The 14,681-nt window shown below is 40.2% G+C and overlaps 1 non-coding gene across 1 annotated transcript; it reads left to right on the top strand.

Moving 5' to 3' along the window:
- Positions 1 to 666: 666 nt before the first annotated feature.
- Trnai-aau lies at positions 667 to 740 on the top strand. Its single transcript has one exon. It is a non-coding gene; the product is annotated as a tRNA-Ile (tRNA).
- The last annotated feature ends 13,941 nt before the right edge of the window (positions 741 to 14,681 follow it).

Here is a 14,681-nt window from a genome sequence, read left to right as displayed (position 1 = left end):
TTCTGCCAATTAGTGAAACTTTTGACAAATAATAGGATCAGGATGGCATGTTGGGCCGCTCTTTTCTGTCAACTTCTAATGATCAATGTCGCAAAAATCAGATAATATGTTTTTGAATCAGAAACTCTAAGTTGAAGTTCTATATTTAGGTCCTTCAAAATAATTGTTTTATTTGTGTCTTTTCCTTTATTTTATATTTTTTGGGGTGTTTATCTCCTATTTCTCAATGTTTTTGAATATTACAGCTTTCATGAAATCAAAAGTACAAGAGGAACACCATGGTAGAACACGTGTGTTGCAGCAGTCAGTTAATAAATGACAGCTAGTACTGATATGTCTGATGTCCGGCCTTCCTTAACCATCTGAGCAAAGCCTGACAAGAGTGTAAAAGGAAGAAAATACAATATTACAAACTAGACTACTTTGATATATATAATTATTTTATAAATTTTAATGCCTGCTCTTTTATTTTCAGGGTACTGTATAATTATATACTGTAGTCAAGACACTCCAGAGTTTTATAGTTCATCACGGCAGGTCAGCTGACTATGCAGCAGCGAATGAATATTGTTAAATGGCATTTATCCACAAAATCAAATTCAAGCGAGAGTATTATGTTACCAAAGAGCGAAGGAAATTTAATATTTTATAATAAGAAAGCAATCTGGCCTGTTAGCTCAGTTGGTTAGAGCGCCGTGCTAATAACGCGGATGTCGAGGGTTCGATCCCCTTACGGGCCACAGTGGTGTCCGCCTTTGCGAGGATAAACTTTTTATTTTTTTCATTTTATTTTATTTATAGGTAGTAGGACAAGTAGGTAGTAAGACAAGTAGGTAATAGCCCGCTTCAAACAGGGAGGTACTACCGCCTGGGAAGATATTGTTGTCTAATGGTAGGCTCTGCTGCCATATGGCATCACAAAAATTGTGACCAAGTCCCAGGTTGCTGACCTGACTTTCTGCCTCATTTACACACTATTGCAGGGTTTCAATTGTTTCTCTTTACTTTGACAACACAACATACATTGTTGTTTATCATTCTTGATCTTTTTTTCCATGTTTATATTTATTTATTATTAGTAGTAGTAATAGTAGTAGTAGAAGTTGTAGCTACTTTTGTATTAGGATATTTAATTTTAAGGTAATAAAATGGTGGCGAAGGTATGGATATAAGGGGAAGATGAAGGCCAATATTAAAAAATATATATAAAAAATAAAGAAAGTAGTAGTAGTAGTTGTAGTGACAGAATCATGAGTGTATGGGGGGGGGGGGAATTCCCGTAAGCAAAACCTCACCCGAGATAATTTCTTGTCAGCGCTGAAGAGAGAAAAGGTCAATACCAGTAGAATAAGCCAGCATGATGGAACACCACCCCACACATCAAATCGCTCACTAGAATACGTCCAAGGTGTATTCCCTGGTGGTCGTCTCATCTTAGACAGGACACCTAACATATGGCTGTCGTAGTCACCAGATATGAACCCTTATGAATACTTTCTCTGGGTTATCTCGGGTTGTAGCGCATTAAAGCTCGAACAGAACATTATGCAAATAATTATCCAGATTCCACTTGACATGTTAGAGTGTGTTGTTGACAGATTCAGCCTTCGTGTACTGGCCGTTAATGAACAGCGTTACAGCGAGGAACATTGATCGAGCTTATCATTATCTAATTTGATTACTTAGTTTTTGTTTTTTTATCTGTGTAACTACAAGGCAAATTAATAGTATATTAGTTTAAGAAGGTATTGCTGCTACCATAATTAGCTCCCAAACCATAGCTCTTCACATACACATACTCACACACGCGCGCGCGCGCGAGCTCGGTTATAGCAAAGTTTGTTTAGTTAAGTATAAAAAGCAAGTTAATAAGAGTTGTGACAGAATAAAACAGTTTTGAAGTTAATAGTATTGTTATTCCTTAATTTTTTTATTTTCTGTGGTATATTTAAAAAAGAAAATGGTTATATTACAGAACCTTACACAGCATGACTATAGCATTATAGAAGTTTATTATATATATAAATATATATATATATATATATATATATATATATATATATATATATATATATATATATATGTATGTATGTATGCAAGTAAATCACTGTAGGTGCGCGTGATCCAGGTATATGCTGATAACCACAAGGAAAAAGAAAACACGAAGTTCCCAGCACTTGGGAACTTCGTGTTTTCTTTTTCCTCGTGGTTATCAGCATATATATATATATATATATATATATATATATATATATATATATATATATATATATATATATATATATATATATATATATATATATATGTGTGTGTGTGTGTGTGTGTGTGTGTGTGTGTGAGTGTTATACAGGAGGAACCCGGAAATCTGTGATGTTTTGTAGTACGTACCACACTTGATAGCAACCTTCTCACGTGTGTCAGGGTCGAGTCTCGAACATTTGACATATTAGTGAGAGTTACGCGCCTTTCGGCCGCTTAGTCTGTTCTTTGTTCCTGTATTATAAAGTTTATTTGCTCAGTGTTAGTACGGAAAGAAGCCGAATTATCCGAAGGAAACCTGTGATTTTGGGTAGTGTCACACTTGATAACACCCTTATTGCGTGTGTCCCGGCCAAGCACGACTCGAACCATGATACAATGGTGATTAATGTGTGTGTTACCGCTGTACCACCAACACTACTACTAATGCTAGTACTACTTTGCTGTCACTCGGAATCGAGTATGACGATCATCCATCTGTGATACATTGAGTTATTAAGGATGTCACCTACGTTGGTGAGTTTTGGGGTGACTAAAGAGGCTGATACAGGACCAGCAGGGTCGTTTACAGATGTTGCTCAGGTGGAGGGCTACATCTAGTGAGGAAGGGACGGTGGCACTTGTCTGCCTCGGTATGCAGTCGGGCTAACTCGAAAGTATTGACAGCATCTAGTGTGGTGCCCTTCCAAGGGTTACGGTGTGGTGTAGTCGTCTCCCAGGTGAGGCGGTCGATTTGGCACTTTTTTAGGTTTGTTTTAAGACTATCCTTATACCTTTTCAGTTGCCCGCCAGCGTTACGTTTACTATTCGTAAGGTGACTGTAAAGTAGCTGCTTTGGTAGTCTACTGTCGTCCATTCGGGTAACATGGCCAGTCCAACGTAGTTGTTCATGTGTACTATCAGCCAAAGATGCACTGACCCCACCTTGGGTCTCGTACTAGCAATTTTACGTGGCAATACTTGGTGAAGTAAGGCTGTACGTAATGGTGATTGTGACTGGTGAATCTTCTTTTCGGCTGTACCACTGTCAGGATAAATATCAAACAAACCAAAGGTAGCATTTTTATAATAAAAACTATTCATCATTATTTTAGATCATGAGAAGTTTTCAAATGTTCGCATATTTGCTTAAATAATGAAGAAAATTATACTCATGAATTGGCAACCCATACAACCAAAGCTGCCATAAGATTCTCACATCAGATTGTTCTCCCGATCTCATGTCATCTATCTCAGAAATCAGAGCCTCTTCCTGAACTGCCGCTGACTACTGATAATTATTTTTAGAGTCGCTGTTCCCACAAATTGATAAGATAGATATTTCTAAATTAATCTAAAATAGCCCAGCTTGAAATGTTATACTTGGTTATTTTCGTGATTTTTAATCTTGTACAATGTTTTAGAGGAAGGAAAATATTTTTCTCGGACAACTTAGCTAGAACAAAGGGAAACTTGAAGAGTCAACACCAACTGACACACCATAACATCACTACCGCCCCGGCACATATGCTCTCCGCTTGTTATGAAATAGTAATCTTGGCCTTTTATTTCCGGTAATTAAGAATTACGCACAAAGCCTATGAAGTTAATAAATTATGTGTATTAAGGAACAACTGTAGGGGATTATTTTTGTCCTGTAAGTACTGTATATATTAAACTGCTGTGAATTAGTAACCATCAGTTGAGGACGAGGGGCGGAAATTGCTCGTTTTCTTCACGTGAAAATATGAATTTGACCTAGGGTTGAACGGTAGCGTAAACAAACCTCGCGATGACAAAAGCTTTGTTTGTAATTTGGATCAGTAAGTTGTGTCCATATCTAATCTATTTGTTAATTATTTACACAACTACTAATGCATTATAGGGAGTACAGTATCATTCGTTGTCAGGAGAAATTCTTCAATGCAGCCTGTGTTTAGGCAAATGAGGCCGAGTTCGAGACACCTGGTTCAGGTGTTTGAATCGACAGATATTCGAGACATCGTTGATGTGGTGAAGCGGGAGGAAGGACACCAACCAGTGTGTCACCAGGCCTTCACTCGAGGAGGATACTAGGACCTTTCATTCGTGGTACAGCAGGTGGGCAATTGAATATTGGTACTTATGTTGACGTTTGAATTTAAGTTTTTGTTATTGATTGGTGTAAATGATACAACTTCGTAATATCAACGTCTATCGGCTCTAGTTCTCTTTCAGTTAGGTATACGGTTTGTTTAAGAGTGACAGGGAAGTATGTTCGTCTATTTGTTTTCTACACTTCCCACGCATTTCACTACATATTATAATTTAAGGAATTCCTGTATCTGAGCTATAATGATAGTTGTTTTTCCTGTCCCCATCCCGACGTATTATTACGAATAATTACTAAACTTAGTTTTGGAGAATCCTCGCGATCATTTGGGCGGCGACTTCATTTGTATGTTTACCTGGTGTATTAGTTTTATTGGAACCAGGTGTGTATTACTTTAGCATCTAGACTTCTTACCGTACATGGTAAGACTTGTTACTGTACATTATTTTTTCTACGAGATAAAAATTTGTGATTTTAAGTTTTGAAACTGTTCCCAAAGCAGTTTTTCTTGTGTGGGAAATTGACTATCTAATAAGTTAAGTTGTATTTATATTTTAATTTGTTATTGAACGTGTATGAGTACAGTGGTCGCTAACCCTCCGGTATGAGGACAGTACTTTGATTACACGCCCCCCCCACTCTTTTTTTAACTGCCACTTTACCTGCTTTTATACTGTAAACGGTTCTACTCCATTACAAATTATTCTTGTCAAGGCTGAAATTGTACCGAGTTTCAAACTTATTTTAATGGTAAGTTATAAGGAACCTAGTAAAAGGCTATTATGTTTTGATCTTGGATTAGAATAGATTGTGGTGTATTCTACTGATTGGTATTGAAGTTACATTTCCTAAAAAGAAATGCGTGATTTCTTTAGTGCAGAACGTGCGTGTAGTTGTCTGTTTCCAGAATACTAAGTTTTTCCTGAATGGTATAAACCTTACCTTGCTACTCTATTTACTTGGTTGTTTAACTATGTTCGACTTGCTTAGGCGTGTAATGTGCTGAAGTGTGTGAAGAGTTCTTGTAAAACTCTTAAGATGGAACGTTTAATTATGAACGCCACTACAGGTGTACTCGTGAATAGAATTTAAGCTAGTGAACATTCTTATATATTATATTATAGTTCCCCGGCCCTTATGTGGGTCTGTGACATGTGCTCAGTTGGGCTAATCCCCGTAAACAAAAGCAAAGTGGATTCTAAGGTTATACATGGAATTTCAATGTGAATGGATATGCTGAAGTATTACAGAAGTGTCTACCATAGTAACGGTACATGTTGTTCTAACTGACTGGCTAAAATTGCTAGCCATTGAGAAGTTAGAGTTCGCATTGAAGGGTGCAGTTAATTTATTAACCTTTATAAAGTGCTAAATCCTTTACTAAAAACTTCTAACACGTGCAGTGATACATTTGTACTGTAAACCTGTGTCTTAAGCTAAAATTCTTTAAAAACTAAGAGTAAACGACGAATATTGCTTGAATATGAAATTTGGTTGAATTGAATTGAAAAATTCCAAACTACTTTACTTTAAAATTGCACTTTGATCTTTACACTAAATGTAAACATCCTAAGTTCTTGCATTACATGAGAATGGTTGAAGAAAAACCAAAATTATTCTTGTAAACGACTAGCCTGAAATTGTAAAAATCTGGTTGTCTTCCCAACTTATTAATTGCCACTCTGTATCTAACCGAGGACTTAATGAGGACTATAAATTCTATAAAAACTGGTTTGGTCACATAAAACGACTTGTACTTGCGGAATCTTAATGAAGGTTGTTTAAAGATGCAATCTACCTAAAAACCACTGCCTTTGTGTAGTGAGGGAGTATAGGCTACTTATTACCTTGGAAGGCAACTTGCTTCTGACGGTTACTTCAGCTTGAGCTAAGTATTGTAAGATCTCTTTAGGTATCTTGAGAATATCGGTATGAAGTAACTTCTCGATATAGAAGTTTAACGCCATAGTTTGTAAATTAACTAATTTATGATAATAATGTAAGCTTATACTAGAGCTGGGTTTTGAAATGTGGACCATTTCCCAGTGGTCCACACTGAAGAATAAATATTAAGTGCGGTAAATATTTTCTATTAAGAAAAAAGTCCTCCCATTATGTTTCAAACGGAAGTCCATTGTAATTTTACCCCTATGAGTGCTGATGATGGTACACAGTGCGTGTCTAGTGGTCCACGAAGTACATAAAAGTAAAGAACCCCTGTAGTAAAGGTATTAAACTTGGCCTTGCTTGCAACCTCCAATAAGAGGTGGTGACAGCGGTAACTGCGTTGCCCGAATCTTGCAGTAAAAAGCGCCGCTGATATTCAGTGTAAACGCCCACCAGTCACACAATGACTGACTAGGATCACTTGTTTCAGGTGTGGAGGCCAGCGGTGGTGCTAAAAGACTTCACTCTTTACTGCTGAACTGGAGGTGCGAGTGACGTGAGCTACTATCTGGACTTGACCTACACTTTCCCAGCTGTGATGGTGCTCGAGTGACGGACCACTGCCACTAGATCAACACTACCCAGCTTCTCGGCCATAAACTCCTGTTATAACACTAAGTTTGACTTGTATAGATGTCATAAGTTTAATTCCCCTATAATTATATTGGTGTTGTGTTCAGCTTGCTTTAAAGCTACTGAATACTTGAAATTTAGTAGTAAAGTAGCATTTATTAATTTATCTCGCAATATATAAACAAATTAAAAGCTCAAACTAATAACCAGAGTTTTGTGAAATTCCTTAAACACGGTGTAATATTGTACATTGATCACTTTGTCCTGCAACAAGACCTGTTAAGTGTGGTAGATCGTGAAGTAAAGGCCAATCGTTTCCCAAGATTTCCAGTGCAGGGTACAGTACAGGTCTTTCGGCATAATTTTCAGATTCGGGATCTGAACCAGTAAGAACCAAGACGGTGAACAAACTTAATACCGGGAGTATGCGGTACGTCAACGGGCAATGTTCGGTGGATTTGGCATCCTGTGTATCGCTGACAAGGCAGTGGACTCTTAACACGTCTTTCCTGCGGTGCCCATAGTTTGTGTGGATAAACCCGTCATAGTACATTATTCTTTCCTCGCACAACTAAACTGTGGAATGCTGACCTTTGTTTCTATACTCCTACAATCTGTCTAGTTTCAAAAAGATGGTTTTCCGATATCTTTGTGGTGTACAGTATTTTTCTCTATTTTTTTTTATTTACTAGACTTGTTCCCCAGGGCCCCGTTGTGGGTCGATGACCTCTGCCCGGGTGGGCCATTCCCTGTAAAAAAGTCCGTTATTCTGTGTCCATTATAGCACTAATAATATTATCAAACGAAAAATTAAATAAAAGGCATGTCATATGAAGTTCCACGAAGAGTAACCCTGTTTAATTATCATTGAATGCATTATTAAAATAGCCTATGAATGGTCGAATACTTGCTGCTTCAATTGTCTGAATAATTATGTACATAATTTGTATACCCACATTGTCTATATACATGGTGACTAAATGTGAACGCGTATGATTATTTTACTGAATAAACTCTGTATCTAAGAATTTGTGTCCCCTTGGCCACATACGCACAGGGAAAGCTGGCAAGGTCTTTCAGGTATACCTATTAAAATATTCGGACTAGCAAAGCATGTCCAGCAAAACCATGAAGAAATTACCATGCAATGAATTTTTTTTTGGTTACACTAATAAAAGATGTCGGAACAATTAATTTCCTATTTGTCTAAAGCTTTACTCGTTGATGTAATCTAAATTTCGGGCCCAGGAAGGCGGGCCGAGGGCGCGCGCTGGCGTCTCCGTGTATACTGTACAGTAGGTACCACTAATGTTGCGATTATTAGAAGTTTGTAGGAGTCTAAACTCGACTAATAAATTTATATCTTGTGGAAACCGGGATTGAACGTATTATATTAGTGGGAAATAACTTTGATCCCAAGTCGATGGTCCAGCCACCCTGTTATTACTAGGTTTTCAGTCCTGATTGAGGCTGGAGAGCAGGGGCGAAGGCCTTCCATGTTTCTTTATGGTTGAAGGTCTTTGGAAAAGTTCATGGACCCCAATGTTTAAGTTCTGGTGCACAGCCAGACCCCTCGAAGCGCTTTGGTTAACTCTGCTCCACCCCTATTAAGGATTAAAGCTTAATTTCCCTAATAGCCACCTCGCCTAGAGGTGCCCAAAGAGGGAGGAAGGCCAGTGGCCCATGTAGGATTCACCCCCCTCCCTCTCAGTTACCATTTGTCTCGATAGTTTGCCAGACTATTTTGCAGCCCAGAGTGCTGTTCGTCAAAGATTATAGAGGAAGGATATATAACCCTTTGAAACCCAGTTTCTCCCTGGCCTTCTATTGAGGCTGCGACATTGTTATACAGTAGAAATTGTTTATATTACTTGGAGCTCCCGCCAGTAGTTATTTAGTTGGGACAGTGACCAAGTGCTATTTATGCCTGGGCACTGGTTCCTCTCGTGTGAAAATCTGTTTTAAGCGCGCACTCGTATACAATGTTGCTTGCTTCTTCGGTGATCTATGTAATGTCAATTTACAGGGGTTATATTTCTAATGTTTTCTCGCCACTGGAGCAGGTCCGTTAATGTTTGTTTTTTTAGGACTGTTTTACAATTTCCTACATGCACGTACGTACGTAACATCCTTAGCTAGTTGTCAATCGATCGATTTTAAATATTGAAGAATCCCAGCTTGACTTGCCGCTGTCGAAAAACAACCAATTGTTATGCAATTCCCAAAAATCGTGTACCTCTTCACAAGTTGGGCTGTAGTAGTGCACAACAGACTGGAATGTCGAGTTGTGCGGTAAGTGGTTACGAGTGTCCCACTTTTCAGTTTTAAATGATTTTCCGACTCTCCTCTTCAATTCGCTAACATCCAACCTAGATTTAAGCTTATTCTGTATTGCATTTTATTATAGGATGTCGCGGCGTCAAAATGAAGTAAATATGTTGCGGATTATTTTCTTAATGCCGAGATTAAGCAGGTATTGTGTCCAGTTACTAAAGAGTACAGTACTGCATGTTGTATAAATTTACATTTTGAATACGCCGTGTTTCATTAGATTTATTGGAGTGACTGTTTGCAAATACAGTATATTTTAACGACTGTTACGTTGATGTGTATTTTATCCTGGAATGTAGCTTATGTGTGCTCGAAATATATATATTGGAAAATAAATTAAAAGCAGTGCACATTCCGTAATAGTAGACCGGCCAAAACTCAAAAATTTACTTTGAACTGCGTTTTATGTTCTAGCTGGCACCCATGCTAAGTCAACGTACTTGTGGGTGAGGAATAAAATGCAGGTGGATGCCAACCTCGCTTTTGTCTTTGAAGGTCAATTTCGAGGTTAAATTGTGCAAACAAAAAATTGGCGAAAAAATACATTGAGCAAGTTTGTTTGTGAAAAAAATTTCTTTTAATAGTGCCTAATAAGTTTGATAGTATGAATTAAGTAATCACAGTAACAGAAGTATCAACTAAATCACAAAGCCGTAAATATAGCTCCATAACTATAAGTTGGTACACCAGTTACGTCTACAAGTTCGTTTCTTAATGAACAGCACCTAAATGCTGCACGGACAGTCACAATTGATGTGGATTGCATTCACTTAGAGCAGAATTATTAGTTCCTTACAGCTTCTCTCGATTTCAGCCTGGAAGAGAGACCTAGATCTACTGTCCAGCTGGGTTACTGTAACCGCTGCTGTCACAACCACAAGCCGTCATACACTTCATCCTTTTTCTAAAGCAGTTGCACCGATGTGTCTTGCACTTTTCTTGCAAGCAACAAGCTCCAGGCAGGCTTCGGGGATTTGAAGGAGTCTTGTCCACATTGATAGGAGGCTTTCGGGCTGAAGTGTCCACTTGATCTTCAACATCTACGTTGTCTTTGTCGTCCTGGAGTCACATTTTGGCCTGTTAGTTTGCCCGCTTGGCAGGGAGCTCCAGGGCATCCTTTGTCGGAGGGAACATTTCCCGAATTTTCTTGACCATCCCAAAAAGGTAAGCTCTGGCGTCATCAACTGTCTTGTTCCGAGGTGCCATACAAATGACAAACTTATCAACGTCTGCAAATTTACCCATCTCGACCAGTGGCGTGCAGCAGGAGTGGGTGGTCACAGAGCGCCTTCAAACACTTATTTTTCCCATGACCACTGAAGGACGAGACTGTCACTTCTAGTCAGAGCGTGGAAGCTGACTGGTTGTCCTTGACTGGGGCCGACAAACTCTTGAATACATCGTGCACGGGGTAGCATTTTCGGTTCTTGGCCGTTCCACACACAATCCACATTTCAGCGACCTTGGTGCAAATTAAGTGAATTAGCAGCACCATTACATCAGTGTCTCTGCACACTACCAGTATTCGTTTCTTGCCCTGGGACGCTGCATCATAGGAGTGAAGGATGAGACTGGTGTCCATCTGTTCATGGTTGCAACAGTACATGGGTTATACTCAGGGGGAGGGTAGTGGAAACAAGTGTTCCGACACAGGGTCAGGGGGCAGCAGTGCACGTTACCCACTCAACCCCCACCCGGGAGGCGGCACCAGCTCAGCCTACCGGACAGGGGGGAACGAGCGCCGTGTAAACAATGACATTTCTAACCACACCCTGCAAAATACAGTGTGCTTAGCAAATGCTGCAGCTTCTGAGAATGTGGGTGGAGCGGGTTTATTACTAAGAGCAGAGACGTTACCGAGAACAAATTCTGGCTTCAATGTCATGTACACTAATACTGACACGTTCCTTGATAAGAGGGAGGAGTTTGAAACACTACTAAGAGTACACCAACCAGATATTGTAGGAGTTGTAGAACTGTTGTACAAGAACAGGAGAATCGACCCAGAGGAATGCGAGTTCAGTATTGCTGGATATGACTCATTTATGAACCTAACTCAAGAATCCTGCAGGAGGGGTGTGGTTATCTACGCTAGGCAAGACCTTAGAGCCAGCCAGGCGAGGGTACAGGGAGAGGATGTTTTTGAAGAGTCCAAGTGGTGTAAAATTAAATTAAAGGGAGGGGACTTACTTATCGTCGGGTGTATCTACAGATCCCCAAACTGTGGCCCACTAAATCAAAGGAACTTAAGAACCTTAATAAACAATGCGGCGATGCTCAACCCTAGCCATCTCCTTATCATGGGGACATTAACTAGGCGACATTGACTGGAGAAAAGAGTCCACCCCGAATGACTTGAATAACCCTGCTACTCTTTTTGTAGAAACTCAGAGATAATTTTCTGTTCCAACATGTGAGAGACCCGACACATTACAGAGGGGAGCAAACACCCAAGCCACTTGACCTCATCATAACAAACGAGGAGGGTATGGTGGCCAAACTGGAACACCTTGCCCCCAGTTGGCACCAGTCACCATACAGTGTTGTCATTCAGATTTAACTGTTACCTAGTTCAAGATAAGGCCAGGCTAAGGTGCAAATATTACAAGGGAAATTACAATGGGATGAGGGAAGAGAGGACGGGGTATCAACTGGCCTGACTTATTAAGGTACAAGAACGCAGACACTACGCTGAATATCATAAATAGTAAACTGACCCATTTGATCGATAAATATATACCCAAGACCAAACCCAGTGCTTCTAAGAATACGAGGGGATCACTACACATGAACCATACGGCAGTCGACAAAATTAAGAAGAAAACCCAAAAATTCAAGACGGGTTGGGTCAAACGATGAGCAAGACAGGAGGATGTATGCAAGAGCCAGAAACAAAAACAAAGATAGTGTGTAGGAGGGCTAAAAAGGAGTTCCAGAGGCTGGTTGCACGCGAGGTCAAGTCAAACCCAAAGGCGTTTTACCGCTATGCAAAGTCGAAATTGAAAACGCGAGTAGGAGTATTAGACATGAGGCTTGAAGATGGTAGTTACGCAGATTCTGACCAGGATAAAGCTGAGGCATTGAACAGCTTCTTTTCCTCAGTGTTCACAAGAGAGGATGAAACTAACCTTCCTGCGTTTGAGGTCAGACTTCGACACAGCACTGACCCACATTGTGTTCACAGAAGAGGGTATTAGAAATAAACTGTCCAGGCTAAAGGTCCATAAGAGTCCCGGACCTGACATGGTGCATCCTAGAGTGCTAAGAGAGCTGTGCAACGAGCTTGCAGAGCCCCTGAAGATCCTGTTTTGTAAATGCCTGGATGAACAAATGGTCCCCAGTGAATGGAAAGTGGCTTATGTGAGTCCTATCTTCAAGAAGGGCGATAGTCACTCCACGAACAACTATAGACCGGTGAGCCTGACCAGCATAATATGTAAAGTACTTGAGAGTATTATCAGAGATGCCGCGATGGAACATCTACTACGAAACAACCTTGTAAAAGATTGCCAACACGGTTTTATGCCGGGGCGCTCTTGCTTAACACAATTGCTCAAGGTATTGGATATTTGGACCCATATTCTGGAACGGGGTGGTAATATCGACAATATTTACCTAGATTTTGCCAAGGCTTTCGACAGTGTACCCCACGAAAGGCTGAAAATCAAACTGGAAGGGTACGGAATTCGGGGAAATGTCCTAGCGTGGATAGAAGACTTTCTACATGACCGCAAGCAGTGTGTGGTGATTAATGGCACGAAATCGTCATCTGTACCTGTAACACGTGGGGTACCACAGGGCAGTGTATTGGGCCCGCTGTTGTTTGTTTGTTTGTTTCATAAATGACATGCCTGACGTACACTCCTCCATACAAATGTTTGTCGATGATGGCAAGTTATTTCGGGAAATTAAGAACCAAGCGGACTGTGAAGATTTGCAGAAGGACCTCTGTGGGCTCCAGGAATGGTCGAAGAAATGGCTGCTGAGATTCAATGTCACGAAGTGTAAGAGGATGCACCTGGGGCGTACCTACGGTAAGGAGGCGTATCATATGTCCCAACGGGATGAAGAAAATGCACTAGTTGAGACTGTGTGTGAGAAGGACCTAGGTGTGTATGTTGACAATGAGCTGAAGTTCTCGGGCCATTGTGAGAAGGTAAATCAGGCAAATAAATTATTGGGTCTTATAAGAAGGTCGTTCAGATATCTAGACGGTCCGTCCCTCGTGACGATCTTCAGGAGTGAAGTGCTTCCCCATCTGGAGTACTGTCACCCCATCTGGTCCCCGAGATATGCTAGGGACTGTCAGTTGGTTGAAAATATTCAAAGGAGGGCCACCAGACTGGTGCCTGCACTTCGGCACCTCAGCTACCCTGAGAGATTGTAGCGCCTGAACTTGCCTAGCTTATACTACAGACGGGCAAGGGGGGGGACCTAGTTGAGGTGTATAAGCATCTCGGGGCACTACTCAGTTGAGTGTCCTTACTTGGAGCTGGCGGGCGCTCGCCCCACAAGGGGTCACAGCTCAAGATTGAAGAAGCCGCAAGTCCAGAAAACCGTGAGGGCAAACTTTTTCGGAGTGAGGTTGTAAACTCTTGGAACAATTTACCAGAGAGTGTTGTGACGGCACCGAGTGTGAGCTCTTTCAAGAGAAGACTTGACCAACACTGGAGCGGGTTCAGGTACATTCAGGAGCCGGTGCATGCCAAGAGCGCGTGACAGAGACGTGACCGATCGCCCGCGCGGCTAGCGATTTACATGAAAAAAAAATTATATATATATATATATATATATATATATATATATATATATATATATATATATATATATATATAATTTCATGTAAATCCACAATGAAAACGTGGATAAGATAAATCTTGATAAAATCACACGGGAAAATGGAAACAACGGAGCACCTTAGCTTTCGTCTTTATTCAAGACATCTTCAGAGGCAACTGGATTACATGGACAGAGAGAGGCTTAAATATACAGGGTGACCTTAAAAACATGAGGTCAGGTCATAATGATGTCATCCACTAATCCCCACACCAACACACACGTAGAGGAGCTTAAGAGAAGGGGGGTGACGTGACTAGTCAGGTCAGGTCAAAAATAAGGGACCCACTAAATAACTATCATACATCTAGATCAAAGGTTTTCAAAACATTTTTAACCTTGGGCCACTGACAAATAAATTTATGTAACATATTATCAGTTTTGAACTGACCATCACTAAGGTTTATTGATTTTAATTCCTTAATCAAACTAGCTTCAACCAGAAGTCTTTCTGTGACACAAGATGATTTAAATACTTCTAAGCTTTTTTCCCAAGCAATGGGATGATTATTATTCCTAACATGAACGAACAAGGCACTGCTTTCAGATGCTGTTCTGATATTATACTTATGTTGTTTGATTCTGAGCTGCAGTGTTTTTCCTGTCTGTCCTACATAATTACAATTACATTTGCTACATGGAATACAATAAACACTTCCATTTA

This window comes from Homarus americanus, unplaced genomic scaffold (assembly GCF_018991925.1).
Source record: "Homarus americanus isolate GMGI-L3 unplaced genomic scaffold, GMGI_Hamer_2.0 scaffold11022, whole genome shotgun sequence".
Taxonomy (NCBI): domain Eukaryota; kingdom Metazoa; phylum Arthropoda; class Malacostraca; order Decapoda; family Nephropidae; genus Homarus; species Homarus americanus.
This window is presented reverse-complemented; position numbering and strand designations above follow the sequence as displayed.